Source organism: Sapajus apella, unplaced genomic scaffold (genome assembly GCF_009761245.1).
Source record: "Sapajus apella isolate SASKATOON/1434 unplaced genomic scaffold, GSC_monkey_1.0 scaffold100, whole genome shotgun sequence".
NCBI lineage: Eukaryota > Metazoa > Chordata > Mammalia > Primates > Cebidae > Sapajus > Sapajus apella.
In genome coordinates, this window is record NW_022437040.1 from 2,728,181 (window position 1) to 2,750,857 (window position 22,677).

The following is a 22,677-nucleotide window of genomic DNA, read 5'->3' on the forward strand; positions in this document are numbered from 1 at the left end:
ACCAAGGTGGCAGTGATCCAAGATTGCATCATTGCACTCCAGCCTGGGTGCCAGAATGAGAACCTATCTCAAAAATAAATTAATTAAGTGTATTTATTAACCATATACTTTATTTTATTTTAAAAATAAATTTTATTTAAATCAATTTTGTAAGGACATCCATAATCTGAAAAAGCAAACTACTATACAAACATAGCCTTAATTGAAATGTTTAAAAATATACATCCTTTGAATAACAACATCAATATTGGTAAATGGCAAATATTCAAGAAATAGAAGTTAACCAATAAGCTTATAGTTACCAAAAAAAGGGAAAGACATAGTGATGTCTAGAAATGAAAGCAAAAGCTGTTGAAGATGTAAATGTTTTTAATACATAATCTTGGTTTTTATGCATAAGCTATACATAAAAGCTCATACAGAATTAAACATGTGTAACAGAATGTTTTGTATGTGTGTGCATTTTTTTTTGCATATATGCATCCGTGCTACACATATGTATTTCCAGCCTCAGTTTTACCAGATTGTTTGTCTTCATCCATGATAAGCAGCAAATTGTAAAATAAAGTTATAATCATGGAGATTAACGATGTGTTTTCACCCTGTTCTTACCTCCCCTTAATATTCTGGCATAGTTTTGGTTTCACTCTTCTCTTTGACCTTTGGATTTCTGAACTTTATTTTACCTTTTTTTGTTTGTTTTCTTGGAGAGGTTTTAACCCACTGGGGCCATTGTCATTTACAGGAAGCTACAGGAAGCCTGTGTGTCTGCCTCTGTGGGTGGGAGAAGGGGACAAGCTGACAAGTAAGAAGACAAAGGAGGAGGTAAGGGAATGGGTATTTTGGATGCTGCCTGCATGCTAAGCCCGGGGGCAGAATGGACTTAATTAAATATCTGTCTCTAAAATTCTACTCAAAACACTTAAAGCACAGACATTGTTTCTTTCTAGAGCTACCATTTGACCTGAACTTTCTACTGTGTCTGGTAAAATAGAAAAAGCCTAAATGTAACTTCAGAATTCAAATAGTAAGGATATTTTTCTTTAATATTTTACTGCTCCTAAAAATCACGCATTTTCCTACTAAAAGTATCCTCTTGTTTGCAATGAAAACATTTTCTTTACGCTTTGTGTGTGTGTGTGTGGTTGCTTATTCCATTTTTTTTCCTCTAACAAATATTTTAAACGTCAAAGAGAGAGATTTTCATTTTAGATGACCATTAGCCCACTGTGAGAGAAGACTTGCCAGTTCAAAGTCAGTTTGTCACCAAGGGTTGAGGTTGGCATGAGTTGCAGATTTTCCAGGCCCCAACTCGCATCCTTGATCTACCTCACCTGTTTCCTCTCTTTGCCTTGTCACACCATAAAACAAGTCCTTGATAAAGTGGAGGTCAATAAAGACAACTGCTTAGTTGAATGTGTTAAGAGAAATTCCTGATTTCACTTCCAGACCACTCGTGGAGCTGTTGCTCTGCTCTTGCAGTATAGTTTCCCAACTTGTACAAAAGTGGCTATCTTGCTATGGATTGCTGACTCTACAATGTAGCATGAATTCTAAAGTGGAATATTCTGTGACACTGCTTTCAACAGTCAGTATTATTAGATGGTATCGTTTAGTCTTCCATTGTTAAAAAAAAAAAAAAAAAAAACAGTAAGAACTTGTCTCTACCTGGAGTTAATAACTAAAAATTCAGTATACTCCTGTGATATATAAACGTGTTAGTCTTCCTGAGAAAGATCAAACTAATTTAAGTACTTCCCACATATTGAGAACAGTTCACAGAAATTCACAGCTGCTTCTTTCTGTGAGATAGGATCTCCTGCTTCAGTGTATGTGCTGAAAGCCAATTAAAACATTACATACCTTGAGGACATTAATATGAAGCAAAAGAGAATGACTGATGGGAAGGTCAAAGTAGACTTAGCAAAGCAAAAGCAATGTCCCATAAAGAATAACCTGTAGATCTTCTGCAACTCACCAACTTCCTAAAATTTATTATATAAATGTGGATAATGATAGTTGGGCTCTTTTCCAACTCTTAAGTTTCTGGATAGTCAGTTCCTTTATATGAGCAAAATTCTTGGGAGACAAACTCTATTCTATATTCCCTCTAGGACAATGACTCTGGATATCTTGCTTCCAGAAGGAAGTCAGACTCAGAGCCTATTGTAATGGCCAGTATGGCAGCGCCAAGAGCGTTCTGTCACTAACTGGAATAGAATGAATTCAGATTCTAGGTAAGAGTTTTCAGTAGCCACAGAATGCACTCGCATTCTCAAACAAATTAAATGTGTCGACATTCAGTCTTCCTTGAAATAATTGAAAATTTATATAGTCCATAATTGTATTTATTCTTTTATGAAGTCCTCCACATCAGCACATGAACCTTTGGAAAATAAGCACATAGACTTAAGCAATCAGTTCTTTGCTAATGCAGCTGAGAACAGTGGGTGGGCCATTTTTTTTTTTTTCAGGTGAGAAAAAGTAGGCTGAGAAGTGAACACCTCCAGTCGCTTCTGTTTGTTTGAGGATCTTATCCCCAGGGCTGTGTTCCCTTGGCTGGGCATACCTGTTGATCACGCTGCTTAACTGTAATTATCCCAGACAGCTTTTTGGCTCACATTGTTGTTTCATAGGCTTCATAAATCATACAAATTATTACCGCAATAGAAAACTATAATTACTCACAAACCCTGACATGCCAAAATGTGTATTAATTAGATAAGGTAATAAATACTTTACTGCACATAGCTATAATCATTACTTCAAAAGTGACATCTATACATATGCCATCTTGATATTCTGCAGCAAATGATTCAATATAATGTTCAGTTCATAACAGAATTGTTATCTGATTTGATTAATTAGTTAATGCTTTTCCAAGGTGTTTTAAGTATGAAAAATGATGTAGAATTGTTAAGTTTCAAACTTAATATTATAATCACATGAGATGTAAACTGTAATTTGCAGATAAATTTCTTATGGGGGTAATTATGAAAGTATATATTTCTTAGCTCTAAATTTGGGTTAACATAGGAAGTTTTAAGAATAATAATCATGTTGAAAATTTTGCTCATTCTATTTCTCTAAGGGTTTAAAGTAATTTATTCTTTATTTCAAAAAATAATGAAACTTCCTATTTGGTAGAAATAAGCATTATGTTCCTGGATGTATACTTTCTATGCACTAATCAAGCCTTAAATTTAAATGTAGAAAGAAATTTCAAGTGTAGACCTGAAAGAACATACTAAAGTAGTGTGCTCTCATATAAATATTCAGTACATAATACATGTTGTTACATCTTTAGAAAGATGTGTAACTTCAAAATTATAAGATAATATAGAGTAGAGGACTGCAAGTACATTCAAGACCATATTATGTACCCATATATTCAAGCAAACCTATTGATTTTCAAATCAGTCTTTTTCAATGTATGCAGAAGAACTAGATCTTATTTTTGATGCTATAAATGTTATATATAGCAACATCTCTATTTGTATTTAAGCTGATACACCTGACACAATGCATTCAAATAAAAGTTTTTGTCCTAAAGAATAAGTTAAAAAAATAAATTTTATAGAGATGAGAGATAAGTCAACTAAACTACTACTGGATTAAATAGGTTCCAGAAAATATTAACACTGGTGCATTTTATTTAAGTAGAGATATTCTTGAGGAACCTTTAATATGAAGAAGTAAAATATAAGCTCTTCATATTTTCCTGTTTAGATGACTATCTCCATGAATCATTTAAAAATGAATTCAAAGACAATTGACTCACATGTCCTCATTTTACCAATATTAGGAAATTATTAGGGAGTGTCATATGAAAAGGAAATCATGTTGAAGATAACACATTAGCTATTCCACTGTAAAGTCCTTTCAAAAATATTGAAAAAAAGATTCTCTCATGGAGACAGTGGAAGTAGAATAACTGTGCAACACTTTTTCTGCAACTAATCACTTTTCAATGTCTAACATTATGCCTAGCATATATCAGGCATCCATTTAGTATGGGTTGAATAAATACAAGTGATTAAATAAAATTTATCCTGGAGGTGAGGAGTTAATTAAATGACACTGTACTTTATCAAGTAATAATATCATTATGACAGATGACTTTGGTGAAATGAGAATAATTCAAAGATGGTGCTAATTCAGAATGAAAAATAGTACCATAAAATATCATGGAAAGAGTGAGGAAAGAACTATCTAAGGAAGATTTTGCTTTAAAGAAGATTTTACTTTAAACACTCAAAATCTAGCTGACGCAGTGGGGATTCATTTGTCCAAAATGTTTTAATACATCACAGAAAAGTCAGAATCATAGTAATAAAAGATTCAAAACTGTGTAAATGTTATATCTCAGTGTCTTAGCATATTCCATATATAGAATTATCTATAAATATAGAAAGAAAATTTGCAAATCTATAGTTTATTAGGCATTTTGTAAAAGGGTGAGGATATAGGAATTTTAGGACATGAGCCAATTCTAAGGTAGCATTTTTTCTACTTAGAGTGTCTTGTGGTCATTATCATGCTGGCTGTTGTAGAATGGTGCAATCCAAAAGAAATCCATTAATTATAAAAACAACTATTGATAATTCCAGCTTCTGTGTCTGTACGTAAGTCAGATTAGGTTATTTATAGCAATCTTCCTCCTGAAAACTAAAAAGTATACTAAATAATTTTTTAAAATTTCAATTTAATTTTAATTAAATAAAATTTATTTGTCACATGTCAAAGTTAGGACATTGCAAATCACATCTGGAAATCTCAACATAGACCTGATTTTACACTTTTCAGTACTCCTATTTACTTTCCTGGGAAAAAATAATTGATTCAAACTGTCAATCAACCACTTGCTCCATAGACAGCCACAAAATGCCTTTTCTGCAAAGTACTATGGGACTCAAGTGCATGATATAAGTGCAAGTTTGCTACGTAAAGAAACATATGCCATGGTGGTTTGCTGCTCCTGTCTACCCATCACCCAGGCACTAAGCCCCGCATGCATTGGTTATTTATCCCAATGCTCTCCCTCCCCTTGTGCCCTGGACAGGCCCCAGTGTGTGTTCTTTCCCTCCCTGCGTCCATGTGTTCTCATTGTTCAGCTCCTGCTTACAAGTGAGAACATAACAGTGTTTGGTTTTCTGTGCCTGTGTTAGTTTGCTGAGGGTAACTGTATAAATGTTCTTTAGAAGCATCAGAGAGCCATTAGATTGGTTAAGAAATAATCAGGCCAGAATCTTAGAGCAGTAACCAGAGGAGTAAGTGGCATTCTGAGGACATAGGCTAATTCAGAAAACCTTGAACTTCAGGGCATGAGAGACAGAGACCAAGTCTCTGCACCTAACCAGTATGTACCATCCAATGGGAGACATCCATCCTACCTTAAGCAGGGTTCTGAAAGAGCTACAGTTTCAGGGGAAAACTAAAGATACACAAAAGTAAGCCAGCCTCGTCGTGCTTGAAGAACTACTAGTTTTCTTGCAGCTGAGTGCAACAGGAGAAAAGGACGGAGTCATCCCAAATTGATTCTATATAAGATAAATTCATCTTTTGTTGTCACATGTCAAAGTTAGGACATTGCAAATCACATCTGGAAATCTCAACACAGAACTGATTTTACACTTTTTAGTACTCCTATTTACTTTGCTGGGAAAAAATAATTGATTCAACCTGTCAATCAACCACTTGCTCCATAGGTAGCCATAAAATGCCTTTTCTGCAAAGGACTGTGGGACACAAAAAATTGGAGAGTACCTACTTGTCTTCTCACAGTGATCTCTCATTTTTCAGCATTTAAGCCCGATTGTTACAGGGTATGACAAGACTTCAAATAACATGTAAATTAAGTAAACTTTCATAGTTTCATGGGATCAATCTACTTACTGTTAGGAATCACCTGGATTCTCAGGTCCCAATTTCACAACTGCCATAGCTTATGTCCATTTGTTTAGGCATTTTTAGGGACTGATGAAGAATTGAGACATAATAAAATCCACATAATTTAAACAGCCCAAGAAATAGTGACGCATTTATTGCGAAAAAGTAGTTTAGATACTGGCCAGAATTTGCATTTACAATGAAATAAAGACCTTTATTATAAGCTCAATATGGAACTCAGACAGTAGAAATTCAAGTAAGTGGAATTTCAAACTCTAAAAGATCAAAGATTTTATATTAATATCAATATAAATTTCATCATTAAATAAATTGTTGAGCATCTAATCTGCATCAGACACAATGCTAGACAACCCACTAATTATTAGAGAAGACAAGAAGTATTTTTCCCAAACATAATTGCCTATTCAAGAGGTTTATGTAATAGACATTTGTCATTCAGCCTCATAGTTAATTATTGAGACAATTTTATGTTTAAACTAAACAATTATAAATCATGTGCCTATTTTTGTTCATCAGTATATCCTCTATACATACATAATATTTGATGCACAGATAATAATATTTGATGAATGAATGTATTAAATAATAAATGAATAAAAAGAAAGCCTCCTTTAGATAATGGCACTCACCTATAAACCTTTAGAAACCCTTATATTCTATTGGAGGATTTATAAAAAAAGAACACTGTAATTGCTTAAATTCCATCTGATGATTGCCCATATTGTGGTTCTTTATTTTTTTATATTAATTCTAAATGATTATCTATTTCATAATGCCATACCCAGTAATTACGGAAATGATTTATGATTTCTGATTAAGCTTATCTATTTGGAGGGGTTAAAAGAAAAACAGCAGGAGATTATTAAAGTAAAAAAGAAGAAAGACATAGGTTGTCATTCAGTTTTATGTGAGCTGAAAGGTTTATAGTGAGAAACTGCTGGATGCAATTTCAGTAAGCAAGGATTTTGTGGAGAGATTAGATCAGTTACAAATTGCTAAATCTGATGGTGTAGATAAAAGTTTTACCAGAGGCTTTAAAAGAAGTAGAACGTGTTTTGGGGAGAAGAAATTGCCTTCTGGAGAATGCACACAGTGTGTATATATATATATATATATATATAGTTATACTTTAAGTTCTGGGATACATGTGCAGAATGTACTGGTTCGTTACATAGGTATACATGTGCCGTGGTGGTTTGCTGCATCCATCACCTGGTCATCTACATTAGGTATTTCTCCTAATGCTACCCCTCCCCTACTCCCTAACCCCCTAAGAGGCCACAGGGTGTGATTTTCCCCTCCCTGTGTCCTTGTGTTCTCATTGTTCAACTCTTACTTATGAGTAAGAACATACAGTGTTTGGTTTTCTGTTCCTGTGTTAGTTTGCCAAGAATGATGGTTTCCAGCTTCATCCATGTTCCTGCAAAGGACATGAATTCACCCTGTTTTTATGGCTGCATGTATTTCATGGTGTATATGTGCCACATTTTCTTTATCTAGTCTATCATTGATGGGCATTTGAGTTGCCACAGTATATATTTTTAACAGCAAATTAAATGTAGAGTGATTGTGTAACTAGATCTACAATTAGAATAAAATGATTGCATTTTCAGCTAGGACAGGCAAATCATCTTTATATGTGTGTATACATAAATACATAGATAGATATAGGTAAATATGCTGTGTATTCCTCTTTTTAAGTATCTCCCTGCTTATGCTAGATCAGTAATATACAAAAGATCTCGCATATAAAAGTCCTAATATTTTTTATCAATTTTGTTTTTCTTCATCTTTTCTGTTCTTGGCTTGGAAATAATCTTCAGGCAATCTCTCACCTCACCCATTAAACCATGTGGGGATGACAGGAAGGAGCACATTTTTAAAAATCTCTCTGAAAGCTTCAAGCATTCCACTGCATTGACTTCAGTTTGGAAATTTTTCAAAATGTTAAACGCAGTCACACTTTGAAAAGACAGCCTCTCCTTGACTCCTTATTGATGTGTGTGTGTGTGTGTGTGTGTGTGTGTGTGTGTGTGTGTGTGTCTGTATATCTGCGCGTGTATGTGTGTTGTCTGATGACTGGAGAAGCAGGAAAAAGATTTGCAAGAAAAGCCCAAAACCCATTCTTCCTGAAGAGCAGCCAAATAAGATGGTATTAAAATTGTTTGATTTATCCTCAAGTCCTAAGAATGCCCAAATCTTCCTACAATTGTGCACAACTTTACATCGCACTCTTGAGCTTAGGCTTTGGCAGTTAAAATACATTTATTATCATGAAAAATACCATTAATCTTTACTTTTAGAAAGCTTTTTAAAAACTATATTCTTATAAAAAATGCTTTGAGACTTTTAATCCAGCAAACTAAAAAGATCAAAGGATCTTCTTGTAATTAAAGATGACTAATTCAGACTTTCAGAGAATTTCAACTGTGATTAAAATTCAAGAAAATACATTTAATATATAGTATTCAATGTCTAAGGAGACTTGAGATCATTTTCTGGCTAATGCCCTTGGGCCAGTTCCTAAAGCTCTATTGTGCCACGTTTGATTTTATGATATGTACATGGCCTAGAATGTAGCAGTACACACACCCAAAATCAACATCAACCACATCTGTGCACATGTTCAAATTCAAAGTACTACTGGGAAATGTAGATATTCCTAAAGAAAAAGAATGTGAGTTTTGTCTTTAGAAAAACGCTAAAGGCATTTCACTGTATCTTCCAAGTCTTCTGAGTCAAGAACAAACAAGGTTAAGTGACATACCCACATCACTGAGCAAAATATCAGGATTTAATTGCAGTGACAATACTGATGGTAACAATATTAAAACCAACTACATTTTCTCCCCAAGCATTTTTTCTTTTCCTTCTTATTCTTCAGTTTTTGTTTTGTTTTGTTTTCTTCTGTTTTGTTTTGTTTTGTTTGTTTTGTTTTGTTTGAGATGGAGTCCAGCTCTGTCACCCAGGCTGTAGTGCAATGGCGCAATCTCGGCTCACTGCAACCTCTCTACCTCCTAGGTTTAAGCAATTCTCTTGCTTCAACCTCCTGAGTAGCTGGGATTACAGGCAATCGCCGCAACACCCAGATAATTTTTTTTATTTTTAATAGAGATGGGCCAGGCTGGTCTTGAACTCCTGACCTCAGGTGATGTGCCTGCCTCAGCCTCCCAAAGTGCTGGGATTACTGGTGTGAACCATCACGGCCAGCCATTCTTCAGTTTTTAAAGTCATTGAAAGGTAGAACTAGCATGCAGAAATACAAAACTTCAAGTTCAGATGGTCAGTTTCATTTTTAAATGAGTTATCCAACTCTTAGGCATGATTTTTCTCATGTGAAAATCTCTTCTTACGCTAAGATATGATGTCACTACCTCAGTTTGAGTTTTGCACAGAATTAAATTAGAAATGGAAGGAGCTAATTTATTGATGTCATCAGCTCGTTCTGTGACCATTGGTATTAGCTATGCCAAAATAGCAACTATGTAGAGCTGGTTCAGAATGTACGTAATACCGATAAAGTACTCAGCGTAAGAGTAACAGATTCACAACATGCCTATTTTACAGGAGTGGCTGAATATCCCAGAAATGTCCAATGAACTCTTTGGTGGAAAGGGATGTAGCAGTCACCCAAATAGGAATGAGAGTGGTTTTAATGCTTCAGTTTCCAGTTTCTTTGAACATATAATGCATTCCCACTCCTGGTGAACCGGGACTATTGGCCACAACAAATAAGCATGAGAAGCCAGAGCTCAGATTGCCAAGGAAAAGTTGGGACCAATAAAGTTCATTGAGATAGAGTGTGTCTGTAGTTACAGCAACAAGGCCTGGACTTGGGAGGGAGTCAGGGAACCCAGGTAAACACAAGCAAACCAGAATCAAACCAGGCCTTTCAGTTACATCATACCAATAAGCTGCCAGGGCATATAAGACAATTTCTGGCTTAGCCATGAAGCTTCTTATATGCTTCCTGCTGAGACAAGAACCAACTGCAAGAATTGTCCTGCAATTGAGTACAGGCAATCCATATTGCAGAGGTGTTAAGAGGATTAATCTAGTTTGAGTAAATGATGTGGGTTTGTATCTAGGTGAGAGAATGACAATGTGTCACTCCTCTTGTGTGTTTGACAAAGGATGATCTCACAAGTTAAGTCTGTGGGGCTAAAGATCTGTCTTTCAAAGTACTGTGCAGCATGGCTACTTCTCCCATTAAATTCAAAGGGTGTTCCCGAACAGCTCTATGCTGGTCTGTCCCGATGCTCTGTGTATCTTCTCAAAAGAGAAATCAGCTCAGAGAATCCCCACTTGCAGACCACGTTTCTGCTCCCTGAGTTGGCGGTGAGCCTTCCTTAGTACTGGGAGGCTGAGCTGACTTAGTCCCAGTGGGGAGTCACTTTGCCGGTTACACTGCCTCAGTCTCTAACCATTTCCAGTCTACTTAGTTGCAAATAGAAAAAGTTGAACTACTGCAAAATCAGCAGGAGAGAGTCCCACCTAAGGGTGAGGCAAATTGAAATTAAGATTGTGAAATACATGCCTTGGGCAACAATCAGAAATGTTTTTAGAGAGAAAGTGTGAATAAGGAAGACTTGAGGCTAGAGGATGCTTCATTTGTGTCAGACTCCTTTGGCAAGAGCTGTTACGTGTTCCAAGAATCAGGTCATGGGACTTGGCAATGGTGTCTAATATAGAATAAATTTTGGGAGATATAGGCCCTCAGAAACAGGAAAAAATTTTATAGACATAATAGGAAGTAATAATTTGACCTGGGCTTGATAAATTACCTTTTATCAAAGAGTTCAAATATCCATCATAATAATGATTTTTTTTACTCATAATATTCTTGGGAAGTAAAGGAAGACCCCATATTATTATAATAACAATACTGTTGTACAGTAAATATTATATGTTTATAATATAATACCTCTATTATATATTATGTATTATATAAACTCAAAGAGCCTTACACAAAAATAATTGACCAATCTCCAAAAATGCCAAGGCCCAGAAACACAAAGAGTGTGAAACTGTTCAGGACTACATGAGACTAATGTTTCATGAAGCTAAATACAATGTGTGATTCTGGACTGGATCCTATTAAAAATATTATTGGCCATGCATGGTGGCTCACGCCTGTAATCTTAGCACTTAGTAGGCCAAGATGGGCAGATTGCTTGAGCCCAGGAGTTCCAGACTCGCCTGGGAAACATGGTAAAACCTCTTCTCTCCAAAAACTGCAAAAATTAGCCAGGTGTGCTGGCATGTGCCTGTAGTTCCTGTTACTTGGAAGGTTGAGGTGGGAGGATGGCTTGAGCCAAGGAGTTTGAGGCTGCAGTGAGCCACAGTCATGCCACGGCACTCCAGCCTGGGTGACAGAGTGAGACTCTGTCTCAAAAAAAAATAAAAATAAAAATTATATATATGTGTGTGTACATATATATAATTAAGACAATTAAATAATTTGAATATAGACTGATACAGGCTGTGAATTAGATGATGTGTTATATTTAACAGTGGTAACGTTACATTTCCTAATTCATGTAGTGGTTATATTGGAGAGTGCTCTTATTTTTAATAGTATACACTGAAATATTTAGGGATAAAAGGTCATCACCACACCTTCATCTGAACTCTTAAAGGGTTCCAAGAAATAAAAAATCAATACAGAGAGGATGCTAAGGCAATGAAGCAACTGTACATAATTGGTCAATCTATTTATTTATTTGTTGAATATCTCAAGTCTAAGATATCTTCAAAAGAAAGACTTGAGACATTCAACAAATTATTACCAATTCCCCAATTATGTGTCAAAAACTGCACTAGAACTGGGGACATATTGGTGAGAAAAACACATAGAGTTACTCTTAGGGGGTTGACCATATTTACCTGTTTTCCAAAGGGTTTCCTTAATATGAACTTCTCCATTTAAACTAAAATATAAAGTGGGATGGAGACCAGAGCCCTTTTTCTAGAGGTCAATACCCTTTTTTTTCACATTCTAAAAGTTAAACCAAGTAACTGAATCAATGGAGCAAGTCTTTATGGCCTGTTCACCTCCTAGCCCAAGCTCTCTGTCAAGCAGTTCATGTTTTATATTTTCTCCCCTCGCTAAGAGGGATTAGTTTGATTGTTAAAGTTTGTAAGTGCTATTTGGCCATAGTTCCTATCACATCCTTGATCTTGAAGCTATGTTGCACTCAAGTGGAGGAAAGGACCATATCAATTTATATGCCTCTTCTTCCATGAGCTCAACTCTCTGTACATAAACAGAAGTAATTTAGAGCAGTGGGGATTCAAGGATAATTCAAAAATTGTTTTAAATCATTTAATACCACAAAAGAGACTCCACATAGGCATTATTACCTGTAAAGTTCACACTGTGGACTCATCATAAGTGATCTTTATTCAAAGCCCCAATTTTGAAACTGTTTCATGGGATCAATGATCATTTGTTATAAGATGACAAGACATAAAATTTTAATTAATTGGTCACAAGTAAGTAAACACATAAACCTGGTATTATTATTTTAAAATTATTCATTGTAGGGTAATCATTTAAACTAGTTTATGGACATGTACAACCATAAACATATGTATGTCATGGTTTACCAAATGTCGGTGAGGTAGAAAAGTGAATTTAATGTAATGAGAAGTCATGACTTTTTAACTTTTTCATATGATACACTCAAAAACAATGCTTGTAAATGTAGACAATTTAGAAAGAGTATCACTCTGGCCACACTTGTAACATTTATGCTGCCCCTGTCAGAAGAGTTTTAATAATTAGTGACCCAAATAAGATGCATAATAATTACTATTATTATTCAACAAATATTTATTGTCTTGAAAGTGTCATGAACTTTTCTAAATTCAGGAGATATAGCAAAATATACATGGTAAGCTATTCTCATGGTACTTAGAACTCGGTGAAATAATAGCTATCTGCTTTATTTTATTGTTTAATAACAAATATAAGATGGTTACTATCAGGAAAGTACTATTCTAAATCTCAATCAAGTTTAAAATTATAATCTTCATAAAAATTTTAGGAGGTATGAGATACAGCTAGTTTATTTTACAGATGTGTAAATTGAGTACAAAGATGTTAAGTAACTTACGCAAGGTTATATAGCTAAAAAGTGGCAGAATCAGAATTTGAAACAAACCATTCAAGTCCAAATTTTGTTATCTAATCACTGCATAATGTAACCTCTTATGATTATCATCTTCTTCTTTTTCATTATCATCAAAACCATTGGCATTTATTAAATGCCAGGTCCCGGATACTGTGTTCACCACTTCACAAACCGTATCTCTTTAGTTCTTACAAGAAATTTATGACGCACGTTTACAAAAGTAGAAACTGCATCACAGAAAGCTCCATAATGGGTCCAGGAACACACAATTGTCAATGGTGGGACTGGGATTGAAACCTTGGTCTGTTTTCTCCATGATCTTAAGCAAAATACCATAAACACTGGTAAAGGAGAACACCTATAGTATGAATAGAGCATGTGACAGCTTGCCTTGCACATACTAGGTACTCAATAAACAGTTGTTTCATGCATGGATGAAAACAATGTCTCAGAATTCCAATGCTTTGTCTTTGATGATCCCAACTAACACATGAGCCTTCCTCTTCTTTTGTTGACTTTTGAAGACATTCACTCTTATACCAGATTATATAGCACTCTTTAGTGTAATTTCTCATTCTTTAATTGTTTAACATTAGTTACACAACTAGTATGATTTCAACTTACTTAAGAGTCGTGGTTGTCTTACACATATTTTTATTTCATGAATGTAACGGCATTAGAATTTATGCAGAATTTAGTCTAAATTAGACAAATGCTTGTGGACTGATGGAACTGTAGATTCTGGATCGTAATTGATTCTTAATTTTTTGAATTCTTGAATCCCTCCTAAAAAGTGAAAGCACAGCCATTGTCCTGCTAATGTGAAATCGTCAACTGGCCTCAGGAAGAAACACTGAGTTACCAACAGCATTTTATTCATTTTGACTCATCACTGAGTCAGGTAATCAATCTTACATGATACCTGTTTCAGATTCTCATCACAGATAGCTTCTCTCTCTCTGTCTTTCTCTCTCTCCCATTCTCTCTCTCTCCTTTTCTCTCTCCCTCATCCTTTTAAGTTTTGCTTTTTGTTCTATCTTTTAATGGACTGGAAAATACCTCCGGTGGTGATAATCACAGACAGGTTGTATAAAGGCAAATGTGTTTAATCTTAGTTTCAGAAAGAGCTTGGTCCAGATATGAATTTCAAAGAAGGAATGTAGTATTCCAGGGGGCAAATCAGAGAAAATGGAGTAAAACTAAGAGACAGGTATAACAGTTTTACAACAACTTAAAGTTATATTCACTATGCAGTGAGTGTAAGAGGAGGAGGAAACAAATATTCTACAAAGCCACCATATTTACCAAGGAAGTAAACAGTGTAGCTAGAGAAAATATTCGTCCCTTTCTTGTCTAATCCTCATCTCTCAGGCTCTCAACTAATCCATGAGATCCATCATTTGGCTTCTATTTCCAAAACATTACACAGATATCAAAACATTTCAGAATGCTAAGCAGCATAGGAGTGGCTCTAGGGAGTTAAAAGAAAGCTGAGGAACAACGTTTCTGATAATTGGGCTGTCAAGTTCTCTAGTTCCTTAGGTAAGAGATGTTAGAAAGAACTAAATTTTTCCTTTTTAGAAATATTATTTAGAAAAAACGGGAAGATATAACCACTTAGCTGAGATTGGACATAAAATGTGTATCAGTGCTAAGAAATCAAATTGTTTGACTCTGCAATGCTGTTGGTATTTTGGACTAGATTGCAATACAAGAAATGCTTAATTTAATAATTATAATAGTTAAATCATATTTTATAATTATGTCTAATCTTTACAATAACAATATGAGGTAGGTACTGTATCGCTCCTATTTTACAGATAAGAAATCTCAGGCACAGACAGGTAAAGTGATTTTCCCAAAGCACCAACTAGTTAAGTGGGAGAATTGAAACCAGAATCCTGAGTGCAATGCATAAGCCTCCTAAAACACATGCAGGCCAACCGCATGCATAATAATCATACATCATATACCATAATTATTGCTGACGGGAGGGCTCAGGGGCTTTTGTCATTAATTCTTATCAGTTTATGGCAGTTTTCGTCTGAGTTAGATTGTAACCAGTTTAATTTCATCTACTTTAATAAAAAAAAGAGAAGATATTAGAGTTCCACTTAAGTAAAGCCTTCTCTCTTTGCCTCCAGCTGCCTTGCAATTCAGCATGCAAAAATCACCGAGAAATTCTAGACTATCATCCTACCTATAAGGGTAGCGCAGAGCTGGCAACGCAGTGAGTGATGAAAGCAACTAGGGACATTTTTTAGAGAGATCAGGGCCTTTGGCAGGTTTTATTTTAGACGTGAAACAGCAAAGGTGCATAAGAAACTTGAATAATATCCAGATTTCAAAACCTTACTGAGTTCTTGAAGAATAAGTACCTCTTAAGCATATTGTCAGACATTAATATAACTATTTTTGGATTCTGTATTACTTCCTAGAAATAAGAACTAAGTATACCGCACATATTTATACAGCTGTACAATAAACACTACGTCTACTCTTTGGGAGATGCTAAACCTACAATTATACACAGATCTAAGGTCCTACCTGGAGAGCTCCATGGTTTTGTCTAGGATGGAGGCGAGGAATTACTTTGGGGGAAGGAAGATACAGGAAAATAAACAGTAACAATACAATTAAGGGTATAAGAGAGCAATTCTGAGATATTAGGGGATTAGAAGAGGAAGCTCTTAATTATACCAAGAGCCAGCAATGGCAGAGCAACGTTGGAGGAAACTTGATAGAGGTATAAATTCTGTCAAAACACATAAAAAAAATGGGTAGGAGGAATTCACCAAATGAATAAAAGTCGGAAGCTAGGAGATGGCTTTTAGTTGCTCAACAAATGAGTTGAAAATTCAGTTCACATTGTATTGTATGTGTTAAGTTAGTATCTGCAGATTGCTTATTTATTTATTTAGATGGAGTCTTGTTCTGGCACCGGGCTGGAGTGCAGTGGCATGACCTCGGCTCACTGCAACCTTTGCCTCCCGGTTTCAAGTGATTCTCCTGCCTCAGCCTCCCGAGTAGCTGGGACTAAAGGCACATGCCACCACGCCCAGCTAATTTTTATATTTTTAGTAGAGACAGGGTTTCACCGTGTTGGCCAGATGGTCTCTATCTCTTGACCTTGTGATCCACCCACCTCGGCCTCCCAAAGTGCTGGGATTACAGGTGTGGGCCATCGCGCCCGGCCAGAATGCTTATTTTTGGTAGTATTTGTTGAATACTACTGATAATATTAGTTGGATAAATATTTATTGACAATTTATTGTTTCTGCCTAGAATGTGCCACTTTTCATCATGCAGCCTTCTCAAAATAAACAGGACTGACTACCTTCAGAAAAAAGAATATTGTAAATACTTTTTGATAAGTGTAGTCCACATCCATTGAAACCCTCACCATGATAAAAGTAGGTTATATGACTCATACATTATTGGTTAATGGTTATGTAATAAATCTTATCTATAATATACAACACCATAAAGGTCTTATAAAGTCAAATCTATACAGCCTGTCTCATAAATTGCTATATCTCATCATATGTATGACCGATCAACCAAGACATCAACTGCCACTGGAAAACACAAAATTTTAACTCTCAGAAGATACCCAGTGTAAATGAGGTCAATGATAGAAAAATAATATATGGTCACAAATTCACTTAATTGGCAAATAATAATTATCATTTTTTCAAGCCCTGCCTTCTTGAACCTTCTATTCTATATTTGAATTGAACTTTCTATTCTATAAACTGGGGAATCTTCTAAGGAGGATACTCTAATTCTTCCCCATTTCACAGAATTTAAAAAAAAAGAAAAGAAAAGAAAAAAAACTAGAAAATTAAACTTACCAACAATACAAGTGCCAAACTATTTCTTTAACGCCAACAAAATGACTATATGCTAATCATGGGACTAAAGAAAACAGTTCAAGTCATATATTATGCAGATTCAGATTTTTATTTCAATTTCTCTACAACAAAAAAACTTTGAAGACACAGTTAGACAATCAATAGAGGTCCCTTTCATTACATTAGGAAAAAAAATTTATAAATCTACAAAAATAGTAGCATAAAAAATTTGGCCCATTCTAATAAAGAATTCTCTACTTCCCAAAAATGAATGGATTCAATCTGGCCATATTTGATGAATCATCTGTTTATCCAAAAATTATTTATTTAACATCTCTTATCTATGAATTTCTGCTCCATGACCTGTGAGGAAAAGATGCTTATAAGGCAGAGTTAAATAGTTTAGACAAAATAAATTGCTATCACAAGGCAGCATTTAACTAACTACCATGTAATAAAGAAAATAATAAGAGTTACATAGAAGAGGACGTGCATGGGAGTTGGACAGTCGGAAAATGTGTCTTAGAAGTAGTGTGAGTAGTGTTACCTATTAAAACATTAAAAGATACGGGTAGGCACAAATCTCAGGAAGAGAAATCAGGCGGATAAAGGGAGAGTAGAGTAAAATATTCTAGGGGAATTTGGAGATAAATAGGTAAAAACCCAGAATAAAGTAGAGGATTAATTCAGGAGGGTCATGAAAAATTAGGTAGAAAAGCAGGTAGATTTAGACTACAAAGTGCTTAGTGATAAACTGAAGAATTTTGTCTTTATCTTTTAGAAATTAGGTGACTATAAAATATGCAGGGGAAAGGAATATGACAGAATGTCCATCACTTCTCAGAAGATTAAAGTAGTAACTAGTTGTGGAGAGCCTACTACAGAGGAAAGACTCAAAGGGAATAAAGACCAGGTAGGATATAGTCTAGAATTTAACCCAGAAATAAGATTTTTAACTTAGAGTAGTAGTGGTCATGGCAAATAAACTATAGTCAACCAAATGATGTCTATCTAATTAAGTGAAATGAGGTACCATACATTCATTTCAGCAATTACATTCATATTGACTCTGCCGATACATAGTAGCACTATGTATTGTGGTTACATAATCATGAAGGTGTTCCCAGTGATCAGATTAGCAGTCAAATCATGCAACCAGTTACACTTCTCCTTTCTAGTTAGCTTCCTTGATGTTGGTTTGCTTTTTTTTTCTACTTCAGTAGAAAAGCACCCTCAGTGTAATCAATTAATTATGCTGTAAGGAGTATGACTCAGAGGTATTATCTATACGAGGAACAGGGAAATGACAGATTGAGACTATTATCTGATTCAAAGAACCCACTACCTTAAGTGACATAGCCTAAATAAACTGGACGGTACCTGTAAATCGGATTGAAAGATCAAGATAATGTTCTCTGTACGCTACATTGCTTTGTTATATTCTTTATAGCTTATTCCAGTTCTTTTTCTTCTTCTTGCCAAGTTTATGTTTTTCTCCTGCCTGGCACTGATTCTTCTATTTAAGAGTAGATACAGTAAAAAGATAAAAATGGGTCAGCATTGAAATGTCTAGATAAATCCAGGGAAGGGTGATGTGGAGGAGTTTCACATGTGAACGTGATATACAGTGTCCAGGACAAGGGTCTCCAGGCAGGGTGAGTTTGCTGAAGTTAGCGACATCTTAGAGTCAAAAACGTGACACAGATGATGATAACATTAGCAATGTCTGGAATAACTTTCTACATAGATGGGATTGGAGCATTCCCACATAGTTCCAGAGGCTGGGAAAACCCCTCAGATAAATACCGCATCTGCCTACTGATGCCTGAAATTATAGAGGAAGAGTTTCATTTGTTAGGCGAGCGCATTTGATTCCTGTTAAAATGCAGTTCTCCTGGGTATGGCAAAGTCAGGTTTTGACAAGGAGAGGGATGTAGCCACTGGACCCTGGTGGAAAACTGTGCAGCACTACAACTTTAATCGATAGAGGCCTGGGAGGGGTGAGAAAGGAAATAAAATGGATAAGAAGAATGCAAAATGCAACAGGAAGTATGTGAAAAGATCTTACTTTCTCTTTTGATTCTGAGAATGCATATTGCCGGCTGAGACTATCCTTTCCTTAGCAATATGTATCCTTTAAACGTTTAAGGTGCAGCAGAATTCAATGCATGTATATCTCTGCCAATGTGTAACTTGGGTGGAAATAGACACTCCTCTAACATCACAGTATGATTGTGATATACCTTTGCCAGTTTGGGGTGTGGTATATGGAAATTACCATAACCCACCCCACCTTTTTTGCTGACTTACAGTATTTCTCTTTTAAACATAGCTGTGCAAATCTAGTAATTAACTTGGAAAATATCATCATAAATTTTTCAGTCAGCTCATTATATACATATTATATTATATTATATTATATTATATTATATTCACCAGGTTTCTTTTTACCACTTTCTGGAATAGAATCACTAGTTTAGTCAAAATGAAGCAGATCATTAATATGATATTCACTTAACTACTGAAGATTGCTCTTACTTAATCTATACAGATTGTTAATGCAAAAGAAGTCACAATCCCAAAAGAAGACGTACAAGCGGCCAGCAAATATTAAAAAACAAAAGCTCAACATCACTAATTATCAGAGAAATGCAATTAAAAACCACAGTGAGACACCATGTCACACGAGTCAGAATGGCTATTGCTAAAAAGTCAAAAAATAACAGATACCGGTGAGGCTGCAAAGAAAAGGGAACACTTATACACTGTTGGCAGAAATGTAAATTAGCTCAGCCCACTGTGAAAAGCAATTTGGAGATTTCTCAAATAACTAAAATTAAAACTACCATTTGACCTAGCCATCCCATTACTGGGTTTTTACCCAAGGAAATATAAATCATTCTACCAAAAAGGTACATTCATGCATATGTTCATTGCCATACTATTCACAATAACAAAAACACGGAATCAACCTAGGTGACCATCAGTGGTGGACTGAATAAAGAAAATGTGATGTGGTACATGCACACCATGGAGTATGACACAACCTTATAAAAGAGTGAAATCATGTTTTGCAGTAACGTGGATGCAGCCGGAGGCTATTATCCTAATCAAATTAATGCAGGAACAGAAAACCAAAAACTACATTAGGTACACATGGATGTAGAGATGGGAACAGTGGACACTGAGGACTAACAGGGGGAGAGAGGGAAAAGCAAAGGGCTGTAAACTACCCATTGGGTACTATGCTCTACCTTGGTGATAGGATCAATCGTACCCCAAACCTCAGCATCACACAATATACCCAGGTAACAAAACCTGTACATGTTCCCCTGAATCTAAAGTACAAATAGAACTTTTTTTTAGGTCATAAATTCTCTGGTGACTTTTGGGTTTGTGGGAAAATGCTTAATTTTGAAAGAGGATTAATTTGCTTAGATTAAAATCAATGGGAAAAAAAGCATCTACAAGACACTGAATGGCCCTTGGCCTGATTTTTGGACAATTATAGTAATTTTTCAGATGTAGTTTTACATTTTGCTGCTTCCCAAAAGGCTCTGACAAAATAAGAAAACGTGTGTTTAACAACTGACTCCAAGAAAATGTTCTTTTAAGTGAGAAAATTATTTCCATAATTGTTTGTTCACTTTGAATTTTCATAGAGTTGCTTAAATGTACTAATATTAATATGCTTTGTTATCTATCTAGATATAATTCAGGAAAATCATGAGAATTGAGAAAACAGCAAAAATATTTATGTTTTATTCCATATTTCTGCTAAATTCTCACTTAATTGTCTCAAATTTTTTAAAAATGATTTTTTCTAGTTTTAAGTTCTGGGTTGCATGTGCAGAACATGTAGTTTTGTTACATAGGTCAACATGTGTCATGGTGGTTTGCTGCACCTATCAACTCATCACCTAGGTATGAAGCTCAGCATGCATTAGCTATTTATCCTGATTCTCTCCTTCCCCCTGATTCTCACCCCTGACAGGCCCCAGTGTGTTTTGTTCCCCTCCCTGTGTTCATGTGTTCTCAAAAAAAAAAAAAATCCTGATTTTTATGAAAGTGGTTTTATCTCTTTTTAAATAGAAACACCTGACCCATTCAGATAGGAGTTATTATACTGTCATGTCAATTTCAACAACTTAACTTGATATCATATCTCAAAGCACTGCATTCTAAAGATTTAGAGAACTTCCTGTTTACTCCCTTTATTTCAAATGGTAAAAATTGCACCAAAGAGTTTGAATAATGCATTCAAAGACTTTACCAAAACAAGTATTTGATGTGATTTCCTAATTCTCTGCATCATGAATATTTTGCTGTAGAATTCCCCCCCCCCCCCCCCCCCCCTAAAAATAGTCAATATGCTTAAGATCTTAGGTCTTGGTCAGTTTCAGTGTTTATAGCTATGGATTTAAATTTTTATAAACCACAGACAAAAACCAGTCAAAATTCCTAAGTGGAACAATCCAGAACGAAGAATGGAGTTTCTGATTTTATTAATTGCTTCGGAAATTGAGGCCCAAAGAGATCAACTGTCCAAAGTTCACACAACTAGTCAGTGGTAAAGTTGCAACTAGTGCCGTGAACTTTTATTAGCCAGCTTTGCAGTGTAGCCTCTTTAGATGCAAAATGTACAGAGAGAAATGAGAGTTCTGGTGACAAGAAATATTAGCTGGAGTTCATAGGTAAGGAGTTCTTCTGAAGAAGTATTCAGCCATACCAAAATGTACTCTGATATTAATGAATTTATGTTGTTAAGATTTCAAATGTCTGAGATGTACACAGAGTGGTTGAACGTGAACAAAGAGCACATCCAAAAATAAAAGTGAGGAGGTGAATAGGAAGTACTGAAAACACTTAACATGCCTTAAGCATAAAATAAATCAGACTTTCATGCAAATGCTCAAAATTTCAGAAAACCAAATACTGCATGTTCTCACCTATAAGTGGGAATTAAATGATGGACACATCGAAGGGAACAACACACACTGGGGCCTATGGGAGGGTGGAGGGTGGGAGAAGGAAGAGGATCAAAAAAAAAAAGTAACTAATGGATACTAGCCATAATACGTAGGTGACAAGATAACCTGTACAACAAACTCCCATGACGTTAAGTTTACCTTTGTAACAAAAGTGCACATGTCCCCTTAAACTTAAAATGAAAGTTTCGAAAAATACGCATTCCTAGGCAACTCATTGTCTTGCTATATTCACAAGATGTAAAACCAACACTTTTGTGACTGCAGTTGTATTGTAAGGGCGCATTACTCTTTCTCCTTTAAGTATTTGATGATCTTTTCTGCAAATCACAACCCTAGAGATTCCCTCATGGATGAATAATTAGGTCACAGTCATTTTTATATCCTCTCCCTTATTCCTAGCGCCAAGCAGAATGCCTACCCACCATAAATTCTTAAAAAATATAATTTTCAGCCAGGCACGGTGGCTCATATATATAATCCCAGCACTTGGGGAGGCCAAGGCAGGTGGATCATGAGGTTAGGAGTTTGAGACCAGCCCGGCCAACATGGTGAAACCCCGTCTCTACTAAAGATACAAAACTTAGCTGGGTATGGTGGCTACTCTAGCTACTCCAGAGACTGAGTCAGGAGAATCGTTTGAACCCAGGAGGCAGAGGTTGCACTGAGCTGAGATCACACCATTGTACTCCAGCCTGGACAACAGGGCAAGACTCCATCTCAAAAAAAAAAAAAAATTATAATTATTAAATAAATAAAGAAATGGCTACATGAACAAGATGAACAATA

The 22,677-nt window shown here is 35.5% G+C and overlaps 1 long non-coding RNA gene across 2 annotated transcripts in view; it reads left to right on the top strand.

Annotated features, from left to right (window-relative positions):
• LOC116536407 overlaps positions 1 to 22,677 on the top strand; it is a 74,585-nt gene that overhangs the window by 43,391 nt on the left and 8,517 nt on the right. The window contains exon 4 of one of the 2 annotated variants that reach the window (XR_004262612.1): positions 746 to 1,627. The exons of the other annotated variant lie outside the window; for it this stretch is intronic. This is a non-coding gene — a long non-coding RNA (uncharacterized LOC116536407). Of the gene's footprint in view, positions 1 to 745; positions 1,628 to 22,677 lie in introns of those variants that run through there. 2 annotated transcript variants of the gene reach the window in all.